General features: G+C 44.4%; 1 protein-coding gene across 4 annotated transcripts in view; it reads left to right on the top strand.

Annotated features, from left to right (window-relative positions):
• The first annotated feature begins 246 nt into the window (after positions 1–246).
• The window catches only part of LOC102938351 (E3 ubiquitin-protein ligase TRIM39), a 30,233-nt gene continuing 18,349 nt past the window's right edge, over positions 247–12,130 (top strand). Inside the window, exon 1 of one of the 4 annotated variants that reach the window (XM_037913911.2) lies at positions 247–412. The gene's annotated coding sequence lies outside the window, so the exon portion shown is untranslated. Of the gene's footprint in view, positions 413–11,287; positions 11,443–12,130 lie in introns of those variants that run through there. The other 3 variants (XM_037913913.2, XM_037913914.2, XM_037913912.2) reach the window with 3 other exon arrangements.

Raw genomic sequence — 12,130 nt, forward strand, 5'->3', positions numbered from 1 at the left:
TTTGGTACATGCCACAAAGGAGCGGCTATGAAATTGGTGTGTTTCACAAAGGGGGAATGAATTTGGTACATTCCACACAGGGGGAATGAATTTGGTACGCTCCATATAGAAGGCGACGAGAGAAGGCGCGGCCGTTTCTGGTCGGGGCAGATCCATTTCCTGCCTGCGACTGTCAGCTTATGGGAGCCGCTGGCTGGCGTCACTTCCGGTGAGGGCGCCGAGCCCCGGGAAAGGTCGGCGCAGGGACTTCCGCTCTGTGGCCGGAAACCCGACACCCCTCCTCCCTCACCACCGCACAGTTCACGGTGGGGGGCGGGCGGCCTTAGCCTCCGTGTCGTCACTTCCGCCCTGGGCCCAGACCGGGGCAGCCCTGGGCTCCTGTGTCCCCACCGGGAGGAGGAGGCGGGCGGAGGTGAGTGCGGGGGGGTTTCTGTGTGACCCACCGTAATTACCCCTCCCCCCCCCAGCCGCGGGGGGAGAGACACCCCCCTGTCAAGGGGGACCGGACCCGCCCCGCCCCCACACACAGACAGCCCGTCCCCTCCCCGTGTTCCAGGAGAGAGAGATCCCCTCCCCCCATCCCAGGAGAGACCCTTCCCACTGCCTCACATTCACGGGAGATACACCCCCCCCCCCCCCGCCAACAATCAGGGCAGAGACTCTCTTATTGCCTCCCCCAGCCCCCCACCCATCTCCCCCCCGCAGAGCAGCAGGCGTCATCCAGCAGTATTCACTGCTTCCAAAGAAATGGTACCACCCCCCCATCCCTGGCTTACCAGTTCCACCTCAGCTCTTTCACTCAGCCCCAGAGATCAGCTGCAATAATTCACCCCGCCACCTCCCTGCCCTTCCCACACACACACACACACACACACACACACACTAATTGCAATGCAGAGATGCAGCATCCCCTAGGGCGGTGGCTCTCAACATTGCCAGGCGAGTGTGCCCCTTTCAGGAGTCTGATTTCTCGTGCGTGCCCCCAAGTTTCACCTCACTTAAAAAAGACCTGCTCACAAAATCAGACATGAAAATACAAAAGTGTCACAGCCACTAGTACTGAAAAATTGTTGATTTTCTCATTTTTACCTGATAATTATAAAATAAATCCATCGGACTATCAATATTGTACATACATTTCAGTGTATAGTCTATAGAGCAGTATAAACACGTCATGGTCTGTATGAAATTTTAGTTTGTACTGGCTTTGCTAGTGCTTTTTATGTAGCCTGTTGCAAAACAAGGCAAATATCTAGATGACTTCATGGAAGATCTCTGCGTACCCCTGATCGAGAACCACTGCCCTAGGTATTCGTGTTTCTTCTTCCCAGTATAGTGAGTCCACCTTGCTAGTTCTTCCCCAGCAACTGCAGAGGACCCCTAGTCTCCACCACAAGTGCCCTTCACTCAATTAAACAGAAATCACTTTTAAAAAAAAAAATCTGTTCTGGTAACACCCACTTAACTCAAATGCCCAGTCAACAGGTGGGAGGGAAGTTCTGTGTTAAAGATTTGTCGCTTGGTGTAAATCTTTCTGCCATAATAGTCTTTTGTGAGGAAAAAAAATGGGGTAAATAAGATCAGGATTTCTAAATAAAATTATTTTATTTTACCCCGCTAACTCCCTTTGCAGGCTGCCTTCCTCATAAAGAAGCAGTTTTAAGAATGAGCAGAAACCCAGTTAATTTTGTCCTTCCCTAGTGGCTTCAAAATCTGTGCTATGGAGGTAGAAAAGCATATCATGAATTACACCTTGGATAGGAAGCATAGTCCAATGGGTAGAGCATTGGACTGGGAATCAGAACTCCAGTCTCCTGCTCCTGGCTCTGCCACTGACTTTGGACAAGTCAGATTCTCTGGCTGTGCCTTCATTTCCACCTCCCATCCTGTCTAGTTAGACTGTAAACTCTTCAGGTCAGGGACTGGCTCTTATGGTCTCTTTGTACCGGGGTCCCTGATCTCTAGGTGTTAAGATAATAAATAACAACAAACTTCCTCCTCAGGCCTTAATGTAAGTGGGAAATTCTGAGCAGCCTGGGGTAGGGCCCTCTTGTGTTGTGTTTGTCTGTACAAGCTGCCTTTATTCTTAATAGGCTATCTCACAGGGAAATAATAAGGTTAGTGAGACTCGTATAAGTGTAGGGCTGGAAGGGACCTCAAAAAGTCATCAAGTCCAGCCCCCTGTGGTGAGGCGGGACCAAGTAAACCTAGGCCATCCCTGACAGGGGTTTATCCAACCTGGCCTTAGAAACTTCCAGTCATGGGGACTCCACAACCTCCTTTGGGTGCCTGTTCCAAAACTTAACTGTCCTACTTCACAAAAAGAAAAGAAGTACTTGTGGCACCTTAGAGACTAACAAATTTATTTGAGTATAAGCTTTCGTGAGCTACAGCTCGCTTCATCGGATGCATTCAGTGGAACATACGGTGGGGAGATTTATATACATAGAGAACATGAAACAATGGATGTTACCATACACACTGTAATGAGAGTGATCACTTAAGGTGAGATATTACCAGCGGGGGGGGGGGGGGGGGGGGGGGGGGGGGGGGCGGGGCGGGGAAGGACCTTTTGTAGTGATAATCAAGGTGGGCCATTTCCAGCAGTTGACAAGAACATCTGAGGAACGGTGGGGGGTAGAATAAACATGGGGAAATAGATTTACTTTGTGTAATGACCCATCCACTCCCAGTCTCTATTTAAGCCTAAGTTAATTGTATCCAGTTTGCAAATTAATTCCAATTCAGCAGTCTCTTGTTGGAGTCCATTTTTGAAGTTTTTTTGTTGAAGAATTGCAACTTTGAGGTCTGTAATCGAGTGACCAAAGAGACTGAAGTGTTCTACGGCTGGTTTTTGAATGTTACAATTCTTGACGTCTGATTTGTGTCCATTTATTCTTTTATGTAGAGACTGTCCAGTTTGACCAATGTCCATGGCAGAGGGGCATTGCTGGCACATGATGGCATATATCATATTGGTAGATATGCTGGTGAATGAGCCTCTGATAGCGTGGCTCATGTGATTAGGCCCTATGATGGTGTCCCCGAATAGATATGTGGACACAGTCGGCAACGGGCTTTGTTGCAAGGATAGGTTCCTTGGTTAGTGTTTTTATTGTGTGGTTGCTGGTGAGTATTTGCTTCAGGTTGGGGGGCTGTCTGTAAGCAAGGGCTGGTCTGTCTCCCAAGATCTGTGAGAGTGATGGGTCGTCCTTCAGGATAGGTTGTAGATCCTTGATGATGCATTGGAGAGGTTTTAGTTGGGGGCTGAAGGTGATGGCTAGTGGCGTTCTGTTATTTTCTTTGTTGGGCCTGTCCTGTAGTAGGTGACTTCTGGGTACTCTTCTGGCTCTGTCAATCTGTTTCTTCACTTCAGCAGGTGGGTATTGTAGTTGTAAGAATGCTTGATAGAGATCTTGTAGGTGTTTGTCCCTGTCTGAGGGGTTGGAGCAAATGCGGTTGTATCGCAGAGCTTGGCTGTAGACAATGGATCCTGTGGTGTGGTGTGGATGAAAGCTGGAGGCATGTAGGTAGGAATAGCGGTCAGTAGGTTTCTGGTATAGGGTGGTGTTTATGTGACCATCGCTTATTAGCACTGTAATGTCCAGGAAGTGGATCTCTTGTGTGGACTGGTCCAGGCTGAGGTTGATGGTGGGATGGAAATTGTTGAAATCATGGTGGAATTTCTCAAGGGCTTCTTTTCCGTGGGTCCAGATGATGAAGATGTCATCAATGTAGCGCAAGTAGAATAGGGGCATTAGGGGACGAGAGCTGAGGAAGCGTTGTTCTAAGTCAGCCATAAAAATGTTGGCATACTGTGGGGCCAAGCGGGTACAAATCAGCGGCACTGCTATGCGAAGGTATACATTGTCCCCAAATGTGAAATAGTTATGGGTGAGGACAAAGTCACAAAGTTCAGCCACCAGGCTTGCCGTGACATTATTGGGGATACTGTTCCTGATGGCTTTTAGTCCATCTTTGTATGGAATGTTGGTGTAGAGGGCTTCTACATCCACAGTGGCCAGGATGCTGTTTTCAGGAAGATCACCGGTGGATTGTAGTTTCCTCAGGAAGGCAGTGGTGTCACGAAGATAGCTGGGAGTGCTGGTAGCGTAGGGCCTGAGGAGAGAGTCTACATAGCCAGACAATCCTGCTGTCAGGGTGCCAATGCCGGAGATGATGGGGCGTCCAGGATTTCCTGGTTTATGGATCTTGGGTAGCAGATAGAATACCCCAGGTCGGGGTTCCAGGGGTGTGTCTGTGTGGATTTGTTCTTGTGCTTTTTCAGGGAGTTTCTTGAGCAAATGGTGTAGTTTCTTTTGGTAACCCTCAGTGGGATCAGAGGGTAATGCATTCTTACAACTACAATACCCACCTGTTGAAATGAAGAAACGGATTGACAGAGCCAGAAGAGTACCCAGAAGTCACCTACTACAGGACAGGCCCAACAAAGAAAATAACAGAACGCCACTAGCTATCACCTTCAGCCCCCAACTAAAACCTCTCCAATGCATCATCAAGGATCTACAGCCTATCCTGAAGGACGACCCATCACTCTCACAGATCTTGGGAGACAGACCAGTCCTTGCTTACAGACAGCCCCCCAACCTGAAGCAAATACTCACCAGCAACCACACAATAAAAACACTAACCAAGGAACCTATCCTTGCAACAAAGCCCGTTGCCGACTGTGTCCACATATCTATTCAGGGGACACCATCATAGGGCCTAATCACATGCACGCTATCAGAGGCTCGTTCACCAGCACATCTACCAATATGATATATGCCATCATGTGCCAGCAATGCCCCTCTGCCATGGACATTGGTCAAACTGGACAGTCTCTACATAAAAGAATAAATGGACACAAATCAGATGTCAAGAATTATAACATTCAAAAACCAGCCGTAGAACACTTCAGTCTCTTTGGTCACTCGATTACAGACCTAAAAGTTGCAATTCTTCAACAAAAAAAACTTCAAAAACGGACTCCAACGAGAGACTGCTGAATTGGAATTAATTTGCAAACTGGATACAATTAACTTAGGCTTAAATAGAGACTGGGAGTGGATGGGTCATTACACAAAGTAAATCTATTTCCCCATGTTTATTCTACCCCCCACCGTTCCTCAGATGTTCTTGTCAACTGCTGGAAATGGCCCACCTTGATTATCACTACAAAAGGTCCTTCCCCGCCCCCCCCCCCCCCGCTGGTAATATCTCACCTTAAGTGATCACTCTCATTACAGTGTGTATGGTAACACCCATTGTTTCATATTCTCTATGTATATAAATCTCCCCACCGTATGTTCCACTGAATGCATCCGATGAAGCGAGCTGTAGCTCACGAAAGCTTATGCTCAAATAAATTTGTTAGTCTCTAAGGTGCCACAAGTACTTCTTTTCTTTTTGTGAAGTAGGACAGTTAAGTTTTGGAACAGGCATCCAAAGGAGGTTGTGGAGTCCCCATGACTGGAAGTTTCTAAGGCCAGGTTGGATAAACCCCTGTCAGGGATGGCCTAGGTTTACTTGGTCCCGCCTCACCACAGGGGGCTGGACTTGATGACTTTTTGAGGTCCCTTCCAGCCCTACACTTATACGAGTCTCACTAACCTTATTGTTTCCCTGTGAGATAGCCTATTAAGAATAAAGGCAGCTTGTACAGACAAACACAACACAAGAGGGCCCTACCCCAGGCTGCTCAGAATTTCCCACTTACATTAAGGCCTGAGGAGGAAGTTTGTTGTTATTTATTATGCTAACACCTAGAGATCAGGGACCCCGGTACAAAGAGACCATAAGAGCCAGTCCCTGACCTGAAGAGTTTACAGTCTAACTAGACAGGACGGAAGGTGGAAATGAAGGCACAGCCAGAGAATCAGACTAATACGGCTGCTACTCAGAAACCTGTCCTACTTCAGTTTTCTAGTATCTAACCTAAATCTCCCTTGAAGCAGACTAAGCCCATTACTTCTTGTCCTTTCTTCAGTGAACATGGTGAACAATTGATCACATTCATCTTTATAACGGCCCTTAACATGTGAAAACTATTAGCAGGCCCCACTTCCGTTTTCTCTTCTGAAGACTAAACAGGCTGAGCTTTTTTTAACCTTTCCTCATAGGCCAGGTTTTCTGAGCCCTCCTCTGAGCTCTCTTCCAACTTGTCCACCTTTTTTCCAAAGCGTGCCCAGAATTATACACAATACTCCAGCTGAGGCTTCACCAGTGCTGAGTCGAGCAGGACAGTCACCTTCCTTGTCTTACATATGACAGTCATGTTAATGCAACCCAAGAAGCAATCTCTTGGGCTCTGGGCATTTGGGGATAGCTGTTCCAGGATTCCCACGGTGCACTAGTCGAAGTATGGACACAGAGGTTGATTTCTCTTCAGTGCCTTTGGGTGGTAATTGAGATCTAGTTCTTGTTGTCAGTAGTTGGCTGCGTGTGTGTTCTCTCTGTGTGCTGTACTGCCTCTGGCCAAGTAGGTGGCAGAGCAGACCTCGATTGAACTGCCCGAAAAGACCACAAACTCTGGTGCTTGGCCAGCTTTATTGCCGACAAAGCACGGTACTAGCACCCCATAGACTCTACAGGAATACTATTATATGTATGCCCATGACAAAGGACCAGCTCAGTCAGTGATGGGACTTGCCACTGCCACCTAGCCTGGACAAAGGGTTACGGCGAGGTACCTCAACATTTATAGACTGAAACAAACAATCGGGGATAAGCAACTTGCGTGTCACTTTACGTGTTTCATGACATGTTTGCTGTCTCCCCTTGTACCTTTATCGTGATGCTTCAGACAAAACATCCCTATTAACCACCCGTCTTTGTGCTTTACTCCTGATGTTCTAGATCAAACACCCCCCAGTCATTGCTTCTGTCAAACCATCTTGTGCCACTCTGGGGTATCCCTGTGCTGGCCTGCTGGAAAGTGTTTACATATTCAGTGTGTTTTAGCAGTGCCAACTAACTACTCGTGCCAAGTTTACGTACCGGACAGTGAACTTGCTGGCAAGCATCTGCTTTTTGACAGGGCCTGACTTTTGCTCATAGCATAACTTTTGCTGACTTTGGTTCAGGCCTCAAGTCTTTCACCAGGCCCATACTTCAGGCTCTGTCTTCCTACTATATTCCCCCTCCTTATGGCTTTTTCCAGGGAGGATGTTTACCCATCATCCCCGGGAAAACCATAATGCATGAACTTCGGATGACCCAGAGGGCTAAACACTGTTACATGGCCACCTTACATTACCATTCACACATTCATTCCCTGTCTGTCCTTTGGCCTGAACATTCACTCAATTAGATTTTCATGTGCAGTGTTCTTAGTCCCATATAGTGGGCCTGGGAATGTTAGGTCCGGGACTTTGGTTAAGGGATATAGTTTTAGAGTTGTTCTGAAATACTGCAGGAGATATTATTACAATGTGTCCCACAGTGATATGTGTATGAGGAATAAACCAAAAATTTGGAGTAGTGACATCACAAATGAGGTCTTCGTATATACATTTTCTCTGTAATCGGTTACTATACGGTTTTGCCCATCCATGTTATGGTTTCCCTTACCCAATGGTGACATCCAGCAGTAATTTTCACTGAGCTGGAAACAGGAGCGGCTCACTTATCTGTACCATTCATTTGGCCTGAATTATTGTGACCACGCACTGGAGTTGTGATGTCAACAACGTTCCTGGCGTAACAAGCCACCGTGCGATGCTCTTTAGGTTTGCCTTGCTGCATGGTACACCAGTAGTTGACGTAGATACAGTTGTTTCTTTTAAACGCTGTCTGCCAGGTAAATTGATTACTGTCCATTAAGTAGGTATCAAGTATTGCTGTGTCAGGGATTTAATATTGGTAATATTGGAACAAGATTGTATTAAATAGCACATGCCTCAGTTAGGATGCACTGTCATTGACCCCAAAATATGACTGGTGCTAACAGGGAATTTGTCCATATGACCTGACATTGTCAGTTCACCACTGTTTTTATTATACACTGAGCGCAAAGCTAGTTAGCTATGAATCACTAATAAGGTTAGGCAATTTTCTCTGGCTTTTTTTAATGTTCTCTAATGAGTTGGTTATGGAAGTTACTATGAAACTCTCATAAGCAATATAAATAATTTCTTTACCAATTTGGGGGTTTTTTTCTTGCCTTCATATTGTTTGCTGCCATTAGTTTGTTAATTTTTACTTGTGTTTGCTTAAACAGTTTAGCGATGCCATGCTCATTGTAAATGGTGCACTGTTTCTTCAGTAGCTAGGCCCTTAAGATCATGAATTACAGGTTCAGAAACAGTTTCCACTGCCTGGTGGTCAAAATAGTTAATGTTTTGTTATATAAATTTTCATATTGTCCCTGTTCCAAATTGGTCCCCAGAGTCAAACAATCTTGAAAGGCAACCTATAATTCCCTGTAGATTTTGGAGTCACCTATTTTAAGAGATCCCAGACTGCTGAATAGTCTCTTACCCAGCCCTTAAGTCTTGTGCACATTCCTGATAAGATGCTAGTATATCAATTAACAAAGTATATGGCAATAACACAGTTGCTTTTACACAATAAAACCACAGGCATATGAATTCACTTTGCTCAGTAAGATACAGTTTAAATGGCAGTTAGACCTGGTCCAACTAGTGGATTCTAGCTGATTGCTTACTTAATTGTCCATAATGTGGTAGTCTGAGGTGTACTTGACCAGTCTGTTGTTTATAAAGCACTTCATTTTTCTTTCTTGATGCCAGGGGGTTTCTTCACTGTGCATTGATATCTTCTGGAATCTTTGGTCTGTGGGCTGCACCCTTAAACAGCTTAAGTTGGTTAACATAGTAAAGGTTTGGCTTGTTTGCTTGTACATTTCTCTTGTTTTCAATAACCCAAATTCAGTACACAGATTAACTTAGTTTGTTTACACTGTAATAGGAACCAAGTCTTTTATAACACAAGGGATGCTTTTGTTATGATTTTCCCAGTTCTTTAGCACAAATAGACCTATTTTAGATACGTTTGCTTTTGTTGCATAGACATTCCTTTTTAGTAAATGTATGCATTACCAGTTTTTTCATAATATAATGCTCAACTGCTAAAATGGGTGCTCAGAGTCTTCTGTGAGAAGGTATATGGCTCTATCAAGGTTCCTTCCCCACTCTGAACTCTAGGGTACAGATGTGGGCACCTGCATGAAAACCCCCTAAGCTTATTTATACCAGCTTAAGTTAAAACTTCCCCAAGGTACAAACTATTTTACCTTTTGTCCTTGGACTTTATTGCTGCCACCACCAAGCGTCTAACAGATATATAACCGGGAAAGAGCCCGCTTGGAAACGTCTTTCCCCCAAAAAATCCTCCTCAAACTCTACACCCCCTTTCCTGGGGAAGGCTTGATAAAAATCCTCACCAATTTGCATAAGTGAGCACAGACCCAAACCCTTGGATCTTAAGAACAATGAAAAAGCAATCAGGTTCTTAAAAGAAGAATTTTAATCGAAGAAAAAAAGTAAAAGAATCACCTCTGTAAAATCAGGATGGTAAATACCTTACAGGGTAATCAGATTCAAAACACAGAGAATCCCTCTAGGCAAAACCTTAAGTTACAAAAAGACACAAAAACAGGAATATACATTCCATTCAGCACAACTTATTTTATCAGCCATTTCAACAAAACAGAATTTAACGCATATCTAGCTAGATTACTTACTAAATTCTAAGACTCCATTCCTGTTCTGTTCCCGGCAAAAGCATCGCACACAGAGAGAGAGCCTTTGTTTCTCCCCCCATTCCAGCTTTGAAAGTATCTTGTCTCCTCATTGGTCATTTTGGTCAGGTGCCAGCCAGGTTATCCTAGCTTCTTAACCCTTTACAGGTGAAAGGGTTTTTCCTCTGGCCAGGAGGGATTTTAAAGGTTTTTACCCTTCCCTTTATATTTATGACAGGCTCTCCCCGGCTGAGCACTCTATTTTAGGAAAAGTTAGTAACAGAATTTTACCAAGCTTTTTAGAGTTAATTTGCTTGTGATCCCAATTCCACCTTTGTTAACTGTTTGAAAGCACAAACTTTACTAACCACTACTTCCCTTTAGCATAATGTAAGAGTATAAAAATTAAACCAAAATGAATTTCAAATGCAGGTCTATGGAGGGTATAAAACATTCATGATGCTTGGTTGTATTTGGGAGACAAAAGGTGGAAACCTGGTGAAATTGTTTGGTTAGCTTTAACATTTTGTAGCATAACCGGGCATGGTATATATTGTTATATTTTTTGACATTTTTTCTATGGCATTCTTATAACTATATTTCAATATTTAATAACGGTGAAAACAAGTTTATAAAAACCCAAATAAGAAATTGACATTGTGTTAATACCTTTACATTAATGTTGAGGTTTCCCCTTGCTTTTTTTCCTGTGATTAATAAAAGATCATTCTTTTTGTTTGCAGTTGCATTATTTGTTGGGCAAAAATATATGTACATATATTTATAACTGAGGCCTTTTTGAGCTTTGCAAAAAAAATTGGTATTATGATGGTTGTCCCACCACGATATTAAAATAGCATGGTACCACTTATAATAAATTATTTTTTTTATTTTTTTTTTGCAACAAAATTAAAACAAAACACACAACATCCAGCACAGGACAGCATACGTGACATACAGGACAACCTTACAATTAAAGGTGAATGGTGCCGGAATTGTTTTCATAACTAGACAAGATAAGGTGTTAAGAGCTTAGTTATTAAAGCCATGCATTTTAGAAAACAAACAGGTAAACAGAAGTTAAACATCTAAATAAGCCAGTTATATTTTTTTAAACTTTAATAAGAATGGATAAAAATGTATATTAAGTTATTTGCCCACTTTGTTATATTAATTTAGTAAGTTAGGCATTTTTCATTACTTTATATTTTATTTTTAAAAACTCTGCTGTATGGAAATAAGGAAAACCCATGTTTCAAATATTAGTCAGTGGTTAGGATTAGAAGTAGAGTCTGCATTTCTGGTGCTTGGCAGCCCTGTCTTTAAGAAAGTTAGGTAAGTAATTCCAGCTGTTGCATTCCTGAAAGGTTAAAATAATTAATTCGCTGGACTTGTTTAGAATACAGTTTTTTGTTTTCTCGGTTTTGTTTTCAGTTGCTTCCTCTCTTTCTGTAATAACTACAACTTTTAAAACAAAGAGAGGGCAGAAGTGAAGAGAGGTCGGGGGCAGGGGGAAGTAACCTAGGAAGGGAGGCGCCCAAATAAATTTGTTAGTCTCTAAGGTGCCACAAGGACTCATCTTTATTTTTGCTGCTACAGACTAACACGGCTACCACTCTGAAACTAGGAAGCGAGGGAGACCTGAGCCAAGAGAGATCAATTAACTCTGTACGGTCATTTTAAAGTACAGGCAGGAGCAGCAAGTTTAGCAGACAGAGGATATAAAGGAAAACTAAGGGGTATGTACAAATATTTGAGAGAGAAGATTACATCATTAGCTGTGAGCGAGGAGTGGGGCTCAGTGGGTTGAAGCGATTGGGAACCCGCACCCCTGGTTTTTATCCTGGCTCTGAGAGGAGAATGGGGGGTCTTTATCTGCTCTTACAAAACCTGAATTTGTTCCCCCAGTGTCTGTTGTTTCTGTCTGCCTGCCAAATGGATTGCAGGAGCGCCTTTCTCTGCTGCAGTGAACCATTTCTGGGCAACTCCATGCGTTAATTCTTCGATTCCTCATCCTCTCGGTTTTTCACTTTGAAATTCTTTTGATTCCACTCCCCTGCGATCATGTCTCTTAAGGCAATGGTTTTCAAACCTTTTTTCTGGGGACCCAGTTGAAGAAAATTGTTGATGCCCACGACCCAGTGGAGCTGGGGATGAGGGGTTTTGGGCTGTGCAAGGGGCTGGGGCAGATGGGGTGGGGGGTGGGGGCTCTGGGCTGTGGCAGGGGATTGGGGTGCAGAAGGGGGTCAGGGCTCTGGGCTGGGGCCAGAGATGAGGGGTTTGGATTGCAGGAGGGGCTCTGGGTTTGGGGATCTCAGGACTGGGGCAGGGGATTGGGGCGCAGGGTTGGGGTGCGGACTTACCTCTGGCAGCTCCCGGTCAGCGGCGCAGCCGGGGTGCAGAGGCAGGCTTCCTGCCTGTCCTGGC

The sequence above is a fragment of the Chelonia mydas genome, chromosome 14 (assembly GCF_015237465.2).
Source record: "Chelonia mydas isolate rCheMyd1 chromosome 14, rCheMyd1.pri.v2, whole genome shotgun sequence".
NCBI lineage: Eukaryota > Metazoa > Chordata > Testudines > Cheloniidae > Chelonia > Chelonia mydas.